This window comes from Mytilus californianus, unplaced genomic scaffold, assembly GCF_021869535.1.
Source record: "Mytilus californianus isolate M0D057914Y unplaced genomic scaffold, xbMytCali1.0.p SCAF_5, whole genome shotgun sequence".
In the NCBI taxonomy this organism is placed as follows: domain Eukaryota; kingdom Metazoa; phylum Mollusca; class Bivalvia; order Mytilida; family Mytilidae; genus Mytilus; species Mytilus californianus.
This window is the reverse complement of record NW_026262701.1, coordinates 92,751,488-92,775,353: the sequence shown is the minus strand read 5'-3', so window position 1 is coordinate 92,775,353 and position 23,866 is coordinate 92,751,488.

Genomic DNA, 23,866 nt, shown 5'->3' with positions numbered 1-23,866 from the left:
ATAGGGGGAGGGTTGAGATCTCATAAACATGTTTAACCCCGCCGCATTTTTGCGCCTGTCCCAAGTCAGGAGCCTCTAGCCTTTGTTAGTCTTGTATTATTTTTAATTTTAGTTTCTTGTGTACAATTTGGAGTTTAGTATGGCGTTCATAATCACTGAACTAGTATATAAATTTGTTTAGGGGCCAGCTGAAGGACGCCTCCGGGTGCGGGAATTTCTAGCTGCTTTGAAGACCTGTTGGCGACCTTCTGCTCTTGTCTGTTCTATGGTCGGGTTGTTGTCTCTTTGACACATTCCCCATTTCCATTATCAATTTTACAGTAAAACTCAGTTTAAAAGAGGTCCGAGTCCGGTGTTAAAATAGGCAACAGAAGAGACTAAGCAAAAGGACAATGATCAACATGAATTACCAAGGACTACTAGCAGCTACATGTACTAACATGCCAGCTCCAGACCTCGATTAAACTGTTTGAAAGATTATGTCTGCATCATATGAAAATTGAACAACAGAGTTTAAGTGTAAACTATATAAGGTTTCCAATGCGTTATATGCCAACTTCCGAGCATGCGTTTGTACCTTTGCATGTTTATCATTGTGTGTCTTTTGGCCAAAAAATGTTTGTCTCTATCTTTTCTTTATACACCGTTTCATTTTCGGAGTTACATCTAGAAATTGACAATGAAGGTTGGTTTGCAAACTAAACTTTCCAATTGTGAACTTTTCATTTCTGTGTACCAACATTCCGCCTGCCTGAGTAAATATCTCCCAGTTGATATGATATTTCAGGGCTTACATGTCCTATCAAAATTTTCTTGATATAGGGTTACTGCTTATAAAGAAGCTATTGCATCAAGGGTGGTAGAGTTGAAAGTTTTACGGAAGTCAATATCATTTGTTTGATAGTTATTGAATATCTGTCTTACACTTGACTATGGATATGTTCAACTAGACTGAAGTCCCGTCCTCTTTTTCTTGATTATGACATTACCGAAAGCGATTTAATACCGGATTTATAATTGTGTGAGCACCACAACTGGTGCCAGCTGTAAAACAGGACCTGCTTACCATTACGGAGCATCTTCGGTTTTTGATGGGGTTCGTGTTGCTCAATTTTTAGTTTTCTATGTAATGTTTAGTTCTTGTTGTTTGTCCCTTCGTTGTTTTATTTTTATGTTTGGCCATGGCGTTGTGTATTGTTTTTGTTTTATTTTTATGTTTGGCCATGGCGTTGTGTATTGTTTTTGTTTTATTTTTATGTTTGGCCATGGCGTTGTGTATTGTTTTTGTTTTATTTTTATGTTTGGCCATGGCGTTGTGTATCGTTTTTGTTTTATTTTTATGTTTGGCCATGGCGTTGTGTATTGTTTTTGTTTTATCTTTATGTTTGGCCATGGCGTTGTGTATTGTTTTTGTTTTATCTTTATGGTTGGCCATGGCGTTGTGTATTGTTTTTGTTTTATTTTTATGTTTGGCCATGGCGTTGTGTATTGTTTTTGTTTTATTTTTATGTTTGGCCATGGCGTTGTGTATTGTTTTTGTTTTATCTTTATGTTTGGCCATGGTGTTGTGTATTGTTTTTGTTTTATTTTTATGTTTACTCCATGGCGTTGTGAATTGTTTTTGTTTTATTTTTATGTTTGGCCATGGCGTTGTGTATTGTTTTTGTTTTATCTTTATGTTTGGCCATGGCGTTGTGTATTGTTTTTGTTTTATTTTTATGTTTGGCCATGGCGTTGTGTATTGTTTTTGTTTTATTTTTATGTTTGGCCATGGCGTTGTGTATTGTTTTTGTTTTATTTTTATGTTTACTCCATGGCGTTGTGAATTGTTTTTGTTTTATTTTTAAAATTATTAATTAAATTATTGTCGACCTTTTTAGAGGTTGGCCGGATATTATTTACAATAAATAAGTTGAGAAAATTAATTATATAAGAAGGTCCCATTGCAGTTTTATCGAGCGTTAACGAAGAGGTTAACGAAGGTTGTGTGGTTATTGCACCTCGATTTTCAAACTTAATTTGAAGTAAGAAATCATATCTCTGAACTAAAATTTAGAACATATTTAACTGTAGATAAGAAAAATCTTTAAAACGCGGGATTGGGCGATAAAATACACAGAGTATCAAAAAAGTTATGATCGTTTAATCTATGTAGCCCATTTATTTTCATTGATAAAACGATCAGCCATTAATGATGAACTACTGAATTGTAAAAGTCAGGTGATGACCGCGATAGTTGGATATGTTCGAAAAAAATCCTTGGAATCGTCTCTCTCTTTTTTGAAGATAACTACTAATCATATTATATTATTTGTTGGACGAAACGGTTAAACATATATTACGGAATTCAATCTTTTGTTTTATTGTTATTTTGGGCATTTGATGTTTATGGAAGATCTCTGATATTTTTGTTCAAATTGATTTATGAGTCGAGACGATTAAGAGCTTGACATGTTATATAGACACATGTACACCTATTTTTGTAGACTATGTTTGTAAAGACACAGGTAGACCTATTGTTGTAGACTATATTTGTATAGACACATGTACACCTATTGTTGTAGACTATATTTGAAAAGACACATGTAGGCCTATTCTTGTAGACTATATTTGTATAGACACATGTACGCCTATTGTTGTAGACTATATTTGTATAGACACATGTAGACCTATTGTTGTAGACTATAATTGTATAGACACATGTAGGCCTATATTTGTATAGACACATGTACACCTGTTGTTGTAGACTATATTTGTATAGACACATATACGCCTATTGTTGTAGACAATATTTGTATAGACACATGTACACCTATTGTTGTAGACTATATTTGTATAGACACATGTAGACCTATTGTTGTAGACTATATTTGTATAGACACATGTAGACCTATTGTTGTAGACTATATTTGTATAGACACATGTAGACCTATTGTTGTAGACTATATTTGTATAGACACATGTAGACCTATTGTTGTAGACTATATTTGTATAGACACATGTACACCTATTGTTGTAGACTATATTTAGACATTTAGATGTCTTTTGGTTATTTGCACTAAAATTCGAATCAGAGTCGGTACCGCTATCTTGGTAGCTCTATGTTGGCACATCACCATAAGACCATCGATGTCAAATGTCACTCCACGAACAAGTGTTGTAAATCGAAATCGATATTTTACTGTATTTGTTATAAAAAAAATACCAGTGATGATAATTAGTCTAGTTAGTCTGATCAAAATATCTAATGATGCACCCGTCTTTGTTCAATACCGTGCTTGTATCGCAACTTATTCAGTATAAATTGAAATATATTCATTTCAAACAGATTTTTTTCTTGATAACAAAAATGTTCTTTAGATATATCTACGGAAGCGAATAAGAGCCAAACATTTTTTTTTTTATATTTCTTCCTATGTTCGAAATAAAGCAAACTTTTGCGTAATAACGCAAAACATTTTGATTTTAATTATTCATTAAGTTATGTATATTTTATAATCAAAAACTATATTGGATTTGCATTTTACATTTATGACATAATTTGAAATCAGTGTTATGTAAATGTCGGTATTTGTCCGTCTGTCAGTAAAGTTATGTTGTGATTCTGTTAAGAGAAGAACAATCAACACAAGGCTAAAATCATTATAATAAATATACAATATGTGTTTTTTTCATTGTTGAAGGCCGTATGGTTGCCTATAATTGCTTACATCCACTTCATTTGAACTTTGGTGGATAGTTGTCTCATTGGCAATCATACCACATCTCCTTATTTTTATACATAGGAATAAGGGAATACCTGTATTGCAGTTACCACAAATTAAGAATAGTTTTTGTATCAGAAATTTATATAAATTCAACATGAAAATAGATATGGTATAGGCAAATTTCAATTGAAAAGGCCATAATTTTGAACATTTTGATTGACGGAGAGTGGTAAAGTAGAGAAGAGCAAAAATAAAATTTCATACAATGTGAAACTATAAAGTCAAATAGTCAAAATTATGTTTCAGCTTTAAAATGAGTTATTTAGAATATTTTTTTTTTAAATTTGTTGTAAGAAATCGTTTGTTGAAATCTCAGAATATGATATAGATTCTTTGGTAAAAAAACATGGGGTTTTAAAATTTCTGTCTAGTAAGGTAGCACTTAAGATGCTTGGGTAGCAATTTGAGTATAGAGTACATGATTATGATAATACAAAATCTTCATCTTATATAAATAAGAAGATGTGGTATGAGTGCCAATGAGACGACTATCCATCCAAGTCATAATGTGTAAAAAGTAAACAATTATAGGTCAAAGTACGGCCTTCAACACGTTATAATTTATAATAGAGTAGCTTGTTTGGATCTGACAAATCTTACACAACGCTAACTTTGGAAGTTTATTAATATTCGGCTACATTAACGGGTGTTGCTACATACATACATCTTTTCTTTTTGGTTATTTATTTACATAGGCATGTTTTATACAGTATATCATCACATGTTTACAAGAAAGAAAACAGGAATAAATTTGAGAAAAAAGATTTTAAAGCATAAAGTATTGAAATAACCCAACAACACAGAACAAAAATATTCATAGATTATCATCAGTTTCTAGCTTATGAGATGATTTGTACTGTTAAACTTAATAGTGCTTTTGAAATATGAATTTTATGAGATAACAAATCCTTTTTATATGTTTTATGCCCCACGTGTTTAAATGACATACTTGTTCTTTGACTTGAAATTATTTTATTCTTTAATGAAATAAAGATATGTATGTATATATTAACATATATCAAACAAACAAATAAAACATATTCACATAAGATACATATGATTTGAGCACTGAGTATTACTTAAGACATAAAATATCTAAAGAAAAGTTATCTCATAAAGTTCATATTTGAATTTCAAAAGCACATACTGAATCCATTTTAACTATAGATGCGATGAATTATCACTGTAAGTGCAATCATTTCTGATGTGGAATTTTTGGAAGTGCGATAAATTTTCATTGTCGTTTTATATGATTATTTGACATACTACAACTGAAAATGGTTTTTAGATGACTTTAATATTGATGATATTTACAATTTGAAATGCAAGCTAGTCGTAGATGTCTACTTGAATATACACGGGTATAACCACGTTCATATCATTTATATTCAAATATTGTTGGTGAGTTTGCTATTAGCTTGTCATGGATCCGAAAATTTACTGGAGCAGAACATCCATGAATATAACGTTTTTTCTACGACGCATTTTCTTTGAAAAGTTTTATAACTCGCTTAAAAAAGCTTTGAACATTTGTCACGCCGTGACATACATATTTCTACCGTATTGATAGGCTTTTGCACAACGAACAGTACAAAAATGTACACCGAACGTAACCAAAGAAAGAAAACAAACTACAAAGAGAATGAATCGTACAGTGTCATTCTGAGGTCAGTTTTTCAAGTAAATGTCTTCAAATAAAATTAAAACTACGGGTTTCTCATTCGTATTTTGTATTTTAACAACAAAAAAGCACAAAATACACGGTCGCATTTAGTGAAAGAGCCAACCAACTATGCCCTATTTGTAATTTAATCAAGTTTGAGTTACACATAGTGTTTGTTTCGCGATGTTCACAAGTAATTCACAGACCTGTCTATTTAAAATAGTCACATGGTGTTCATGTAATATAAATGATATACAATGCTGCCAGGAGCAGTAAACTCTGTTTTCATAAACATTGAATACTTAACTGAACAGTTAGTCAATTAGTATTTGGTGTAAATATAAGAACGGTATATCTACCAACATTGCTTCGCGATGTAGCGATTAACGTCCGGAATCAACTGTACGGCGGTTATACCCCGTGGTATAGAACCATTTAAACATGTAACAATAAACTGTTTTCAACATTTCTTTGTATTCTCACAATTGCGTATTGACTTATTTGTAACACCGACTTATAAGAAATTCAAGCATATTTAAGGTGACTCGACTGTTGCTCTAACTTTCTTTACTGTATAAGATTTATACACAATGGCTTGATGAATATCAATTATCCAGTCATCCAAGCGTCAATTGTTTGTGCAATATGAAAACGTTTCCACTCATTCAATCGCGAAATGAAGACCGTTATGTTATCTCAAATGCATCCATTAGAGCTATTTTCCTAACGCTTGTAGTTTAAAGGTTTGGTTGGCTTGCTTGCTATGTTTGTATAAACGTTTGCTCAATCTAATTACAATGCTTAGGCAACATTTACACAATCAAGGCCAACCACACCTTTTAACTACAAGCATTAGGAAATTAGCTCTAATGACGTTTAATTTATTAGTATGCGATGTATATTTAGACCGAAACAGAAACTTTGCTTTTCCGGTGACGTGGATTGGCTTAACTGTCCAACATATATGTATTTAATGATATCGTGTCATAGGAAAGAATAAATTGTATCCTACATATAGATCAAGACAAATTATTTGAGAAAATAGAATTGACTATATTAGCAATAAATACCATGTTTAAGGAATTTACCTCAGACTTTCACTCACTAAGTATGCATATATAATCAATCCTTCTGACTTCATAAATTTTGTTAGAGAGTCGACTGAATTAAGACTTTATATAATGAAAACTAATTAATTTCCTTCTGTGAAAATGCATCGCATATACAATAGAAATAAATCGCCCTACAGTGAAAATGAAAGTCTAGTATCATTATTCGACAGTAAACATGAATCGCATAACGAAAACAGCATAGTGGAATTTGATTCAATATCAACAAGCTGAATAACAAAACCTGTTTTAAGTTAAACAACATTAATAATTATGTTAAAAGGTACATTTTTCTGCAAATGAAACTAAACTGCTACTTTTAAATCTCTTGCACGCTCTGTTCGTGAACTATTCTTAATATTTATCTATTTGTGTATCAATTTTGCACCTGGATGGCTGTATGCGCGATGAAAACCCGTCCGCATCTCATACCTATATCATGAATTTATCAAAACAGTACACATTATATATTATTTCTTATTTTATTCAAAAATCTTGAATTTGTCGTCTGTTTATTTATCAATCTACATCAGAAATTCATCACGGATACAGTAAAAATGACATTTTAGGATTCGCACAATTACATACACTGTGTTTGGTTGACATGTTTTCACCAAACATCAATCCTATTGAAACGAACTGCTCTTCTCGTTTACTTGCTACTCATCACGTGTCTTTCATTTGAATTTCCTAGATTTACAAGGATGCTACATGTAATTAATTAACGGTTTGTAATAGTATATAGAAATGACTTTAAATTTTTTTACAGCCGCAACCATGGCTTGCTTAGTCGTAGCACATTCGTGTGATGTGTCTGAGCTTATAAATTTGCCATTTGAAAAAGGACTTTCCGTTTTGAATTTTCCTTGGAGTTCGGTATTTATGTTATTTTACTTTTTTCTGGATTAACCTTCATCGGAAACGCTCAAAGTAAAAAAAATTGAAAGCAACGATGCAAAAGTACTTGAAAACGTTAAGAGCTATCAAACTAAATAGGACCTTTACAGAATAGCCAAATCCATCTAAGTTCAAATTTGCCGTATGGAGTTGGAACTTTAGTTTCTTAATCATTTTTGAAATTTATAAACGGAGAATATAAAAAAGGTATGTTATAAATCATGTCAGTACCAAAGCACTGACTACTGAGCTGATGATACTCTCGGGAGTAGAAGTCTACTTACAACGGAATCGACCTAGTAATAGTGAATAAATATCACACTATAAACATCAACTTCCCCGTCTTGATCACACATTTCTATATGAATATAAATGTCCTTAAAGAAAAAAAACTAAATCTGAGATTTACAGACCAAAATCAATTTCAATTATGGAAAGAAAGTTCTTTTGAAGTCCTTAATGTGCATTTCCATTTGAAATAATTGATTATTAAAAAGTCATGAATATACAAAAAACAAATATGATATTATTTAAAGGTCTTTTTATTGTTTTTTGCTTATATGATTTATATATCATTAAGATCCGGATATCCCAGATAAATTATGAAATCGAAATACCTTTGATGTACGAAATGTGCAACTAAGATCATTGCATAATGAAAGTTACTAATAAAGAAAACAAATGTACATCAGTAGATTTTTTTTATTCCTTCCCATATCCGTAAATTGAAATATTAATATTTCTATATTACTCCATAATTTGTTTTACGCTCGAAACGTCAGTGCATAGATTTTTAAACCAAAATCATCATTTCGGGTGATTGAGTGTATCTGATTTCGATTTATCGCACCGCGGGTGAATTATCACGTTGTGATTGGTTAAACGCCGTCACGTGGTGACCCCTATGGATCCGTAGGGGGTAAGCAAATTTCATAGGGGGTTCATGACGTCACGTCTACTGTTAATGGTGACGTCATCTATTAATGTTGTTGTGTTTTATTGTTTATTTTTCTACAAAACGCAGCAGAAACTGTCCCGCGTGCGATAAATTCGTTATACGGTTCACTATTGACCCCCTACGGACCATGGAGGGTGAATAAAATCCATAGAGGGTCAGTAGTGAACCATATAACTTATTGTATAAGGTATATATTATAGCTTACGGTGATATTTTAGCTATTTCATTGTAATTTTCATTGAATATATTATGTGTGTATGTAGGTAAATGCTTTTTGCTGACAAGGAAATATTCACCCTCCAGAGCACTTGCGTTCATTTATCAAAATGAATAAACAGAAACAATGGGGTAGTCGGGTAAATGTTCCAATGAACGTTATTTTTTTTCTTTCACATCTTTGATTTAATTTGCTCGTTTATGAATTATATTCACATTACTTTGAAATGATTTAGTTTATTTATTCCAATTTTTGATTGGCGTTATTATTCATTTTATTCTGTCTGCATAAATTTATCTCTCGCAAGACGTGAGAAAAGTTTTATTACAGACCAATAGGTACAATTATGCTTTACTATAAAATACATTTTGAAACTATTTTGAAAAAATGATGAGGAAGATTCCTAAAGCACATATCTAAAGAATGAAAAATAAAATTTAGATTTTTTGTATTATTGGAGAATTTGATGTTGATGGCAGATCTATAATACCTTATCGCTGTGTGTCCGCTTAAATTATTATCAAAGATTTTCCCGTAAAATTTAGACTTCATAAGAGAAATTGTCTGACGCAACAATGTATGGTGACCTATAGTTGTTAAATTCTATGTCATTTAGTCTCTGGTGGAGAGTTGTCTCATTGGCAAGCCTACCACATCTTCTTATTTTCGTAATGATTGTTGTATGACGTCGATAGTAACGTTCGTTAGCAACGTCATTACCTCCCCTAAAACTGTATCGTATATTGTACGACTTTGCCCCCAGCAGAGCTATAGAAAAACAGTCAATAACGGTTGTTACACGGACACTTTTTAGATGATACACGGACACTTTTTAGTTGTTACACGGACACTTTTTATGAATAGAATCACTCGTGCTTGATCAGTGAGTTCATGGGCACTTTAAATTTCAATTAGATTTGAACTTTTTGTTTCACCGACATATTTCTTGTCTTTTTCATTAAAATATTTACGTTGGCTTCAATAACTATATTTTTTTCAAACAATTCCAGTATATTACTATTCATATCAGTACACTAAGGGATTGACCATTTAACTTCAAAAGGGGAGTTATGTTTTTTCCTAAAAAAATATTCTGATCCCCAATTTTATGAGAAAAAAATATATTGTGGTCAATCAGATGACAAAATAATGTTCTGATTCCTGATTTTCCGAATACCGTATATAAAAGTGCTAATTTCGAAAAAAAAATATTTGGGTGATAGCGTTGATAAACTAAATCATTTTCTTACTCAGAAAAAAAAACAATACCCCCCTTTTGTAGCTAAAGGTCGGTCCGTAAATGTATTTATTTTTTCAATATATGCACATGAATAGTATTCTGGACAATGCTGAAAGTAAAGAAATGCTGATACCGACGTTTATATTTCAATAAAAAAGACAGGAAATATATATAAAAAAATCAAATCTAATCAAAAGATAAAATCCCTTTCAACTCACCAATGCACGATTGATCCTATAAATAAAAAGTGTCCGTGTAATACATGTTCAAATAGGCAGCAAATCTTGAAGAAAATCATTCAACTTATGTCACCAATTTTGGACGGTAAGCTGCGATTGGATCATATTGTGACACGTGTTTGATCCTGACCAACACTATTAGAGACATATATAAAAACCTATAAGCATAATTTTTTTTTTAAAAATCCAAAATATATGCCAATATTGGTGATTTTAACAAGACAAAATCGATTTTTTCGTACCATTTCATTCACTAATGAAATAGGAAATTCATTCTTTTTATATTGTTATTGAATTTATATATTTGGGAGCAAACTTACGATTTTTATTATTTTTTTAAGGCGGAATGGGGGAATGGAAAGACACATCCTGCATGTTTTCAACAAAAAAGAATCAAGCCTGTTTATTTTAAATTTATTTTAACCCCCAGCCCCCCTTTCCGTTTTCCCCCAAATAAAAATCAAATGTTAGCTTGCTTACCTCTGAAATCTTTTTCATACATTACTTACTTGCGAAGATGCATTTTTAAAAGTCTCAAATGTGTACGACATTCATCTTTTACTTCACATGGTTCTTTTTTTATGAAATTATTAGATTCTTGAATTTCTTTAGAAAAAACTATAGGATGAAGGGAAGTGAAAAAAAAGTTTGTTTAAACTGTCTTACTGTAACTTACATTAACTGGTATATGGCCATTTAAGTTTCGAATCTGTTAAATTTTGCTACCTCTTCTACATGCAAAATGTACTACTTCTTTCTTGAAACGTCGTACAAGTCAGATACAAAACAAAGGTAACAAAAAACAGGCCGGAAACAAACTGCCGAATAGTTTTTCTGCACTCGTAGTCAGGTCAAGGTCCTCGGCTATCGCCTCGGACCTTCACCTGACTACTCGTGCAGAAAAACTATCCGGTAACGCTTGTTACCGGCCTGTTTCTTTGTTACCTTTGTATTGTAACTTATACATATGCCTTTAAGTGTCGCAAAATCACGTGTCAAGTGTGGCTTATTCCGAAATAGCGATAAGGTCTATTGATTTTGTTTGATTTAGTCACAACTTTGATAGATTCTAGACGATTTAGAACTTGACATATCTTTTGTCAATTGTCAATTGTTGGAGACTGTTTACTTATAGATGTCTTTTTGTTATGTTTGTCGTTGGGTTGCTGCCTTATTATTTTGATCCAATTATTTCCTTTACTCGTAATTAGTTTTTGGACCACCAAGACGTTTTATTTTAAATCATGAATATCGTTCAGGTAAAACAGATTGATTCTGGTGATATTACCGTAGTACAATTATCTAGATGAGGAATTTTATCTTAATACCTGAAAAAAATTAATAGCCCTTGCAAAATTAAAATAGAATTGACTGTGTTGAGAAGATTTGACAATTGGTTTCAAGTGAAGCTGTATAATTAATTAATGTTAAAAAAAAATTTCACACTTTGTAGTTCAACAAGGTTGTTTACTTCTGATATCAAAGTTTCAAATTGTATTATGCATTTCAACCAGTTTTCCTCCTTTAGAAGATTTAAGGTGATTGGGGTGTCTTCCTCCATCTTGGATTTTGAAGTAGCAGAACAATTTGGTCTAGATCTTTAATGAAATGTGCAAATTTTGAGAGTAGTATGTAATTCATGTGTAAGAATTTTCATGTTAATATAGAAAATTATTTGTTTTATCATATTTACGGCCGTTTTTTTTTCTAAAAAAAAACACATTAATTTTGTTTGATTCATTTTTTTTCAACTTTGCCAAATAAGGGGAGATAACTCAGATAGTAGGGGAGATAACTCAGATAAAGTAATTTTTAAAATGGAAAGTGTTGTGAATTTACCTATTTTAATATGTAGCAAGAAAAGAAGTCCGGTGACCCCATTTTTTCTTTTTCTTATCTGAAAGCATGTTATAAGAGCTATCTTCTCACATTTTATGTTTAAATTCTATGGTGTAGTTTATTTTTTATCACACAAAATTGGATTTTCCATGCATAATCCAAACAAAATCTGACAATTTTGCACAACCTGTAGCGTGAAATCAAGTCCGGTGATCCATACTTTCTATTATATTTTGAAAAAAGCATGATAAAAACTACATTTTGACAAATTATAAAAAAATTGAATGGATTTTAATCAAGACCCTTAAGGCAAGGTGTTTTCCAGATTTTTTAAAACTTGAATGCATTCATAACCTCTCTGCATCTGAATATTTATAAAAAAAAATATAAGTGTAGCATTTAAACTTCAAGATATAGTTAATTAAAATTTTCTGACATAAATCTATAAATGTGTAAAATACACTTAAAACCACCATAAAAATGTTTTTTTTCACCTTTAATTTGGATTTCTCAAAACTGGTCCTAAGAATTATGTTTATAAATGAGATGTTATTGTTGTGAACATTTCCATTTTTAGTTTATAAAAAGTTTTATGGGGTCATCAGATTCATTATTTTCATTAGCATTCAGTTAGTCTCGATAAGTAGAATGTATTTTTTCCAAAAGGATAACATAATCGTAACACGGTGATGGTTTCACGCTACAAAATAATAGGTTTTTTTTATCACTCAAAAACCTGTCCTTCAAATGTTGTTTAAAAGTGACATGTTATTGCAATGAATGATTCACTTTTAATGGTACAAAATTTATATGGGGCCATCGCATTATTTTTTTCAAAAGAAATCAGTTAGTCTTAATAATATAAGCAGAATGAAGGGCGTTAAAAAGATATTAAACTATATATTTGTTAGATCACCTTTGTGGCTGTTTCACACTCCAAAACCATAGTTTTTCATAAATCACTCAAACTCAAATGATTAAGACAGCAAAAACAAGGATGGTAACCCACTTTAATTTCCATATTACTGAAACGAAAAATGTTTACAGAATGATATATCATTTCTCGACAAAATTCATAGAACAAAATTTCGAAAAATTATAATGTTACAAAAGAAAATCCTTTTTATGGCACTTTAATTACATGTATTCTATACATTAGTACCTCAAGATTCTAATTTTTAACTACTTATCTCTTAAAATAAAAATGGTATGCCTATAATTTTTGTCGATATTCAAATACAGGGTATGAAACATATATTATTACAATCTTTTGAGTTTTTTGCTTAAAATCACTAAGTTCCCAAGTCTGGGAAAACAGCATTGGAAAATAAACAGAATATTGACCATTTATTTTGATGAATCGCATTCGCTGATAGCATCGCACTTTCTTGAAAAGGCAACTAGTGAAAACAAATAATAATGGAAAAGTGTGTATTAATGTAGGCTCTTAAACAGTTTGTAGTTGGCTTCAACCTGTACAAGTATCATTATATCATGGATAAAACCGAAAGACATGAGCTAAACTATACTCTTTCTACAAATGTTGCGTTTTAATACAAACAGAAAAACTTCCCATTTTTATAGCGTAAAATGTAATAGAATACGATCTCGAATCTGAACTCCTACTTGAACTGTAACTCGACTTATTACTCGAACTCGAAGTGTAACTCGAAGTGTAACTCTATATGCAACTGATGCTATAATTGAAACTTCGACTCTAACTGTAAAGTGGACTGGAAACATAGCATGAACTCAAACTCGAACTTTAAGGAAACTAAGGATTTTCTTATCCAAGGAATAGATTACCTTAGCCGTATTTGGCACAACGTTTTGGAATTTTGGATCCTCAATGCTCTTTAACTTTGTACTTGTTTGGCTTTATAACTATTTTGATCTGAGCGTCACTGATGAGTCTTATGTAGACGAAACGCGCGTCTGGCGTATTAAATTATAATCCTGGTACCTTTGATAAATATTAACTTGACTTTAATTCGAACTTCAATTTGGACTGTAATGTAATCATACTCCACCCGGCTCAAGGAGTTAAAAACGTGGAAACTAGTTTAAAAGTCGTGCGCACTATATTGGGTCGTGACACAAAGTTGAAAGTATTGCGCAAGAGTTTAAAAGTCATGCGCTGCAGTATGACAATATACTCGCAAGTTTCTGAAATTCTTGCAAGCAAGTTTTTAAAAGTCTTCGTTTTATTTTTCAATATCGAAGTTTGAAAGTCGTGCGCCCAAGTGTTTGAAAGTCGTGTCTTTGGTTTTTTTTTAATATTGTGCGCATCAGTTTGAAAGTAGCGTGTATTAGATTGAAAGTCATGTGGACGAGTTTCAATGTCATGCGCACAAGATTGAAGGTCTTACGTTTGAGCTTAAATAAATTATTAAGTTATCCTCAAATTGTTATGAAAACCCAAAGCTTCAAAACTGAAGTTTCAACACTTATAATTGCATCAAAACGTGGTTCAATATACTGAAATGAATCCTTAAGAAAATAGAAGGTATAGAATGAATCAAATAGGATGATTGATCATCCTAAGCAATTGTGATGTCAGTCTTGACACTTTTAGATACAAGAAATGAGATTTATCTTTCGCAAGCAAATTTACTCGAACGTACATGTTTGGTTAATTCAAAAGTTATCATACTGATTGTAATGCATTAAAAAGCACTTCAAATAAATCATTCTGTATTGCTGATTTCATAATCAAAAGTGTATTTTCTGCAAGTTTGTTTGTTTTGTTTTTTGTTGTTGTTTTTAAGCAGTATGGTTACCCCAAAAAAATTATATCACTTTTATTCTAATGCACAAATAATTAAAGCAACCAATCTTATGCATCAAAACAAATATATTATAAGACATGAGGTTAATGTCGAACAAGTTCTGATTGTTTTTAAACTACCACAGCAACACACATTTTATTTGTCAAAAGCTGTGAGTGTTGAGATACTGTAAATGTTCATGCCGTTTACACGATAAGAAAGGAAGATATCATTTCACTGGCTCCTTAAATGCATGCACACCCTCATTTCTTTGTTTCGTTATTTCTTGATTAATGAGGTATCCCTTCTATTTGTCTTTATTAAATTTTAATTTCTTTGATTTAGGTAGCATATCTTTAAAGTCATATGGCACGAGTTTCTGGTAAAAAAAATGCTAAGGAAATTATTGAACAACCGCATGCATATATATATATATACTAAGCGAAGTCCCTTGTGTACGTTTTGTTACATTTATAACGAACCACGAACGTATACTCGACAAAACATATCTTATGCAGTGATTGTCGATCGAAAAGTGTGTTCCAATTAACTTTCGATTTGTGTTGCCTAAGTTTACCGATCTATACCTAGAACACAGAATCATGGTTCACGTGGAAAATAAGTAAGTTGATATCGCGGTGTTAATTTTTTTTTATATTTTCCATGCGTTTCCAAACGTTTATTCGACTTTGGTGGGGGGGGTGCGGGGGGGTGTGCACTTAACCAATCATATTTATTCGTGTAAAAAATGATATTTAATATACCTTGCATGAATTATAAAAATATACTTGAGGTATACGCCGATAGGACACCAACCAGGGGCGGATTCAGGCGGGTGCGTGGCGGGCGTGCCCCCCCCCCCCCCTTACAATTCGCTAAGCATGGGTTGTCTTCAGCTTAATTAAGTATCTAAAGAGACGACGAAAATTAATGTCGCCGCCCGCATTCCATCAGTTTTAACATTCTAAGTATATAAAAGAATCAACGTGATTACTAATCAACTGACCTACGATTTATTCTATTAATACTTCAAAGGAAGGTGACAAACGCGGTGCTGCGTTTGATGACAAATATTATAGGCTTTTAGCAGTTAGAGTAAAAACAATTATAACGTTGTAGTTGCGGTTTTAATAAACAATTTCTTTGATAATCGAAGTTCCAAATTATCCCTAACTCATTTTCCCAATTTCATCATGGCACGGCCAAGAAAACAGCCCAGGTTAGATAGAAATACTGGTTCAAGCGAAAGGTTAGTTTATTAAATTGTATCATTATTTAATATTTCTGTGTCTATATTTATTTCTCACTTGCAACCTAAAATTTTTGCCGAATTATGGATAAACGGTCAAGGCCCCCGACCCGTACTACCGTATTACATGCATGGGATCCCAAGAAAATAAACATAACTTCGTAAATGCATCTCATTCTGATTTTAGTGGTTTGCGGCAAAAACAGTATACAAAATTATAAAGTCTGGCACGACCTCCGAAAATCAAAAATTACAGATATTATGAAAAGACAATTAAAAATCGCTGGTAAAAGTAGAAATTTTCGTTCGCAAAATCAAATACTAGTATTGGTCAGGTGAGCTATTGTCATCTGCCTCGTCTCACTTTGCGTCCGTCGGTCATCCCGTCTATCTGTCAACTCTTCACATTTTCATCGTCTTAACCAAGTTTGGCAGGGCTGGTGTTATGGAGTGTTAAAGTAATTCTTAAGTTAACCGGTTTTATTTCACATTATTGAAACCATGTACAGTTGGCTTAGACACATTGACGATGTGCAAAACAAGGGTTAATTTTGTGGTGTTCCTGTATCTCTTTATGTCACAACTACCAGCACCATGTCTTTCAAGGTAAATTAGTTAAGATATTACCTGCTATTACTATACAGATAAGTTTACAACAAGTGCTGGTGTCTTGATTGTAGATTGGTTTTCAGAAGAACACAGAATCAAAATAAAATAAATGTTCGCATGTTTGGGATTGCAGCTTTATAACCGTAGATTTATTAACTCATATATGCAATATGAATCCCTTAGGGCGTAAGTTAGGGGTGTTATGAGATTGTTGTTGATTTTTCCAATTTGTAGGAGACCTTGCCATCATAACTCAGAGGCTCTTCGCGAGACATGGACATATTGTTTTACCTCTGTCCGTCCATCCGTCAGTCAGTCACTTGATATTTGGTCCGGATGATCCACTAGGACGCATACAAATCTATTACGTCATTATTGCATTTTCCTCCCGAATATATTCGATTGACTAATATGAATGCAACACCAGTTTTTCCAGCAACCATTGACATAACATTCGCTTGATTTTTTTGATATAGAGGGTCAGCTTGTGTACTCCGGATTGAGGTCTGTCTCTATCCTACTTGTCTTCAGTCCCGTTTTCTGGGAAATATATGGGAATAATCTCAATGAATAGAAGCTCACAGATTTCTTGTTAATTATGGTGATTGTAGATTGTTGTCATGGGTGGATTTAGGTTGTTTTAGCTTGAAACTTTAATTTCTCGCTAATTTTAACACACATTATTTCTCGCCACGCTTCTCTTGGTGCGATATCTACATTCCACCCACTTTAGAAGAATATTTCAATAATTTTACCTCAAAAATATTTTCACCTCGCTCCGCTCGTCGAACATTTAAGTTTGCGCCCCTACTAACCTAAAATCCTGGATCCGCCCCTGCCAACACACTAACATTATGTATACGATTTTATAGATTGATAATGTTTACCGTGTCAACAATTCATTTTGTTTTAGAATGGACTTCAAAAAGTTAAGGACATTGTTTATGAAAATGAAGCATTGTTATAGAGCTTGTAATCCAGTGATTGTCATTGGATGTTCTGTCGTAAATGTTTTTTGTTTATTGATTTGGAATACATCATGCTATTTACTTTCATCTTTTGAAATGTTTCAGATTTTTTCACCTAAGTTCCTTTTATAGCTAACTATATGAGTTATGCTCTGACATTGTTAAATAACGTACGGTGACCTCTAATTATTCACACATTTATTCTTTTGTCCATACCATATATCCTTATCTTCTAGTTGTTGATTTTGTTAATGTAGCATGTACGATTCTGTTTACTTTAGACTAAATAATTTATTGATTATAATTTCTTTTAACTTAAAAATTAAAACTTTCGAACACTTGAACTCTGTTTAACTTAGTAAAGGTGACTCTATTGTTCACTATGATCGCTTTCTTTTGATAATACAGCATCAATTAAGGAATATAACATTAACCGTTGGTTTCATTAGTAGATATGATCAGCGTTTACGTCCATTTAACTAGAAGTGTATACTATAAGTAGTTTATAACACAAAATATATATTTAAGAAAATTAACTAAGCTTATCACAAAAAATTTACTAAAGCCCTGAAGGTTATGATAAATGCCATCATTAATACTTCTTTTTTTGGAACACATGTTAAAATAGGAAACTTTTAATTATCGATGCTCATTTATTGTTTATTATGTGTAGTAACAAGTAAAATCATACATACGTCTACATAAACACATAGAAATTCAATTACCAAACCCCTAATTCTAGAAAAAAAAATAGCATAAGATATGAAACAAGAAGAAACACACACCAATGCTACTTCAAACGGGGTTTCTCTAGCAATAATTAATATACTCTATAAAAACCATTATGTAGGAAGGCAACAAACAGAGTAGAAAAAAGCTGTGTGAATCCATGGGTGGTAAAAAGATCAGATTAATTGATAGATTGTTTGTGTTTAACGACATTTTCAGCACTATTGGCTATTTTGTGGCGGCCAGTTTTTATTGATTGAGGAAGCCGGAGTGTCAGTAGAGAACCACGTACCTTCGGCAGGCAAATTACAATCCTAGTCAATAAGATTGGAGTCGGCAGCTGCCACGTATGGGGTTTGAACTCACAACCTCAGTGTTGACAGGCTAGTGATACAGTAGTTAAACTTTTATGCCACTTGGCCACCGAGGCCCCCTAAATAGGTTAGAGGTTAGGGTAGATAACAGTAAACACAAACCTTTGAGTTTCGTAATTATTAAATTACAGTAATTATAAATAAAATTATCTACACGATATTGTTAAAAGGGGTTGAAATGTAGAAGAAAACTGCCACTTTTATAAATTGCAAAAGACTAATTGAAACAATAAAGTCAAATGAAGGTCAACCAGACAGAGCTATACATAGCTATGTAATGATTCGATATAGCTCATCTCAATACTAGCATCTAATGACCCTCAAATCCGAAATAATGCGCTTGTCGAAAGTCCAAATTAAGAAAATTGGTTCAAGCATATATTTAGTATCGTAACGTGTTGCAAAAACACACGTAAAAACTATCACAACGATAAGATCTAGTCTAATGCATAGTAAAAGCATTTTTACACATCATCTTCAAAAGTCAAGTGTCAATTATCCCAATATCATATTGATAATCGTTATCACTTTTGTTGAACTACATTCATCTCTCTCTCTCACACACTCACACTAACTCTAGATTGAAATTATTGCATAATAACGAACACATTTTTGAAAATTTGAGGAAAAGAAACAGGATGTCAATACATTTAATTTGTTTATGAAGGATTCAATGTTTATATCGAGGGCCACGTTTTTAATTAGCAAAGTTAATATATAACTAACATGGCATGATGTTTTTTAATGCTTTCTATAAAATACTAAATCTGATCAGATATATAAAATCCTACATAAATTATATTTTTATCGTAAGTAGTGTTTGAAAGCACCGATCGTCGTATATCAAAGTATATTAAATCACCGATGGTGACTTTGATCTATATAGCTATCATTTTAAAATATTTTCTATATAATACGTGTACAAATTAAATGTGCAATTTGTTTATAAAACTTTAACTTAAAGGGAAACTTCGCAAAAAAATAAAAAATTGATATTATGTCCATTCTGTATAAAAAAAGCACAAATTCATAAATATTAAAGTTTTATTCTGCTAGATAAGAGATCACCATCGATTTTAAATTTAGAGTATCAATTCTCTGCGTGCGGCCATTTTGACATCTTCTCGGTTTAGAAACCCCGATATATCTATAAACCACAAAGGACCAAAACCAGCGGTAACCTAACGTAGTCGCATTTATCCGACTAACTAACTTGAAACGGAAAATGTAATTATTTTTTTAAATAACTATGGTCTGTCGTTTTAAAACTGTTTTTTCTTTACGAAGTTTTTGAAACAAGAAATTTATATGGGAATTAGTTAAAAAATCAAAGTTCAAAGTCATAAATAAGAGTTCCGTGTAAAATCGTTTTCGAAAATCTAATTTGTTCATAATTCTTTTATGTAATAAACTTATTTAAATAAATTCGGACCTTCTCTTATCTGATCACCAGCATGGCTAAAGGAATTATTCCCTGAGGTATTGTGAGGTGACACGTCCAGGTATTCAAGCGATTTCCTGTCGGGTTTAAAAACTCTTATTACACAATTACATAAAGCATGTTCATGCATCGCTTCACTTCTGAGGGTATTGATTAGTGTACACGGCCGATAACTTGTAACTTTCCATTTTAAAACTATCAGGTGTAATATACATCTTTGTCTTGCGTGTCCGATAGTGATATACTAGTCATTACTAAACTCATACGCTTGTTTATAAATAACATTTCTAGTGTAAAGAATGATATTTATGAAAATCTAAATAATTCCAAAAAAAGATTTGATAAAATAAAAATCTATTTACATATTTTTCCAAGGGTAGATTGAGGAAAATGTAAGTATATACTCGTTGTCAATAATGATGGACATTTTGAAACATGAAAAACTATTGATTTAAAAAATACGCACTTGTCGATCATTGGTTTATACGCCTAGATAGAAAGTCTGATAGTAGTTGTATTAACGTCTGATCAGCTTGAGGGTTGATTAATTTATCACGTTAGCTTGTGGGGGAATAAACCATTCCCACTATTGCACTTATGCATAAAATATTAAATAAGAGTAATATAAGAGAAAATATAAATACGAAAAGTCGCATATCTGGTAAAAAAAAAAGTCTCACCAACTAAAGGATTTCACGTACAATTGTCATTATGATCGAAATAACGGACATTCATTAAAATACATGCATGTACGCTTTGATAAAAAGGGGTGCCGCAGTTGCATATTATTCATCATAAATCTATTTCAAGTTTATACTTTCCTGTTATTCTTATCAGTTAACGCAGAGACATGTAACTATACATCTCTAGTTAACGACAATCAACTATACAAATATCTGAATCTGATGTGACTTACAGTTCATCTCTAGTGGTTCATCTCTTTCTTTTTTTTTTATTTTTTTTTTTTATTTGGACAGGAACATAAACATTGTTAGATATAATGTTCCCAGGTTTGAGGGAGGGGGGGGGGGGGGGGGGGGGGTTGGAGGTCAAGTCTATCGAAAGTTACAAAATAAGAACGTTGTATTTATGAATTTACAAGAAGAATTCTGTTCTTGGACGTTGTTTTCTCCTTTCTTTTTTTTTTAGTTCAGTGATTTAAATTGAGAAAAAATCTAGTCAGAATTTAAATCGTTCCGACAATCCCCCACCTAATACTCCTCTAAAATCATGAATGGTCATGCTTCACAATCATCAGAATTTACTTTGCATTGGTACATTCTGTATCGGTAGTGATTAACCTCGACATTTCCGGGTATAACAGAGCTACTTGTATATTACCTGTATGTTAGGTACATCGTCCCATGAGGTCTTACGTATACAGGTTCACATTTATAATGGTTTCTGATATAACAAGGTTTTATGACATTCACACTTCTGCATGTTCTGTATACCAGTTTCTTATCTTATTTTCAGACCGAATGAGGATGTGAATATTTTCCAGGAAAAATATTGAGTATCAAAGTATCAAATTAATTTCGGGATTTTTTTCTTTCTTGGTATTAAATCACAGAAATTTAAAGATAATACTGCTTATAGATATAAGAAGGTGTGGTATGAGTGCAAATGAGACAACTCTCCATCCAAGTCACAATTTATAAAAGTAAACCATTATAGGTCAAAGTACGGTCTTCAACACGGAGCCTTGGCTCACACCGAACAGCAATTAAGCTATAAAGGGCCCCAACAAATTGCTAGTGTAAACCCAGGAGTATTCTTGTCAGTTAAGACAGACATATAATTATATGTATATATATGTCTGCGGTATAGACATGGTTTATGAATGAATGATAAGTCTTACAAAGGTACAAGATATAAAGCACATTGAACATTGATTCCGCCGGTCTGTCTCCATTCAATAAAGGCAAGTTGACGTTAGATTGATTCTGTAAAAAAATTTTAAACATCGTTGGTCAAATAGCTAAAGTATTTGTTGTGAGATGTAGAATATTTTAATAAGGACATTCCCGATTAGGTAAATGTAGATCGCTTTGGACGGACCAAACTATATTAATGTAACTGATAATTTTCTCTGCACATTTAAATATTCAAGGTTACCGATGATAATTCAAAATAGCACAGTTTTTGGTTTTTACGCTCGTTTTCGTGGGCCATTTTTATTTATAAAATTATTTCATTGAAAGTTATTCAGAATTCTGATGTTACAACAAAGTACTCACCCATCTATTTAAAAACTGAGCTAACGCAAAATATAAAATATATATATAACGGCGTTTCAGGTATTTTGCCACCATATTCCTCCCCAAATAATTATTTTTTTTCTGTCTCAAACCCACATTTCTCTTTTATCATTTTTTTTTTATGTTTTTCAAACCGGAAAATAATTTTTGTTCTTAATTATTCGATCTCATTCCAATAAGACAAAGTTGACCTTAAATTTCCTGTCAACTTTTTAATTATCTTTCTTCAAATGGCTGATGTATTTATACGTTGTGAGATTCAAAATATTTTGATAAGGACATTAATTCCTGAATATGTAAATAAAGATCGCTTTGGACGGACCAAATTATATAATTGCAATTGGTAATTATCTATTTCAAATATTCAAGGTTACCGATTCTAATTTAAAATAGTACAATTTTTAGTTCATACACTCGTGTTTAGAATGCCATTATTATTTATTCAATTAAATTAATTCAGTATTTCATTGTTACAAAAATATTCAGCAGTCATAATTCATTTTAAACTGAGCTTACGGAAAATATAAAAATATACCACGGCTATCCAGTTATTGTGCCACCATATTACTCCCTCAAAATAATTATATTTCTTTTTTTATTTTCCGTCTCAAACTATCACTCCCGTTTATCATTCATACAAAATGATGTTCACACCTGGAACGGTGAACCATGACGGCTAAAATTCACTGAGTGAAGATCAAAAGATTAGAATTACAGAATGCAAACCTTTAAATACCTTGAATTTAAACACGCATTCAACAGGTAGTCACTAAGTGTCTTAGTACAATACACATTGTATTTACACGGTACTAGCGGAAAATGTTTGCTAGACTGAAGTAAAAGGTGAGAATACAAACATGCATTTTTAATACACTATCAGTTAAATATGTTTGTTGAAAATATCCGTCGGAAAAAAAATTCATAAAAATATTCTATTGTATGATTTACTTTTATTACTATAATGACTATAATCATATCAGAAATCCTTAAAATATAAATCGTACATTTTATTTTTAAAAGTTGCACGGCTGATCACTTTACTTTCTTAATTATTAGTTGGTTAATAGCTACGCCAAAAGTCGTCGATGCGCTTTAAATCGCGTTATTAGATGATTAACGAACAAGACTTAAATGAGATTAATTCCACTCCCGGCATGCAAAAAGACTTAAACTACGTCACAGAAGTCAGGAAGTTCGCATAAATAAAATTAATAATTCCCAATTTTCTTCTTTATTAGTTTTCATATCCAGATAAAACTTGGTGAATATGTTTTTTATGGTATTATGAACATAATAAGATGATAAGTAAAAAATCGCGAATTTTCCCTTTAAACTTTAAGTATACCGGAATTGTTCACGTACGTAATCAAGAAAAAATTATTCACAAAATGTATACAAGTTATGCAACAGTGAACATGTTTTTATGGTCCGCTATAAAGATACTTATCAGGATGTAGTACAAGTATCCATATGCGTTATTCTTCCAATTATTAAGAAATGAAATCGTAATTACATCGATGCATATGCCAAATATGTTT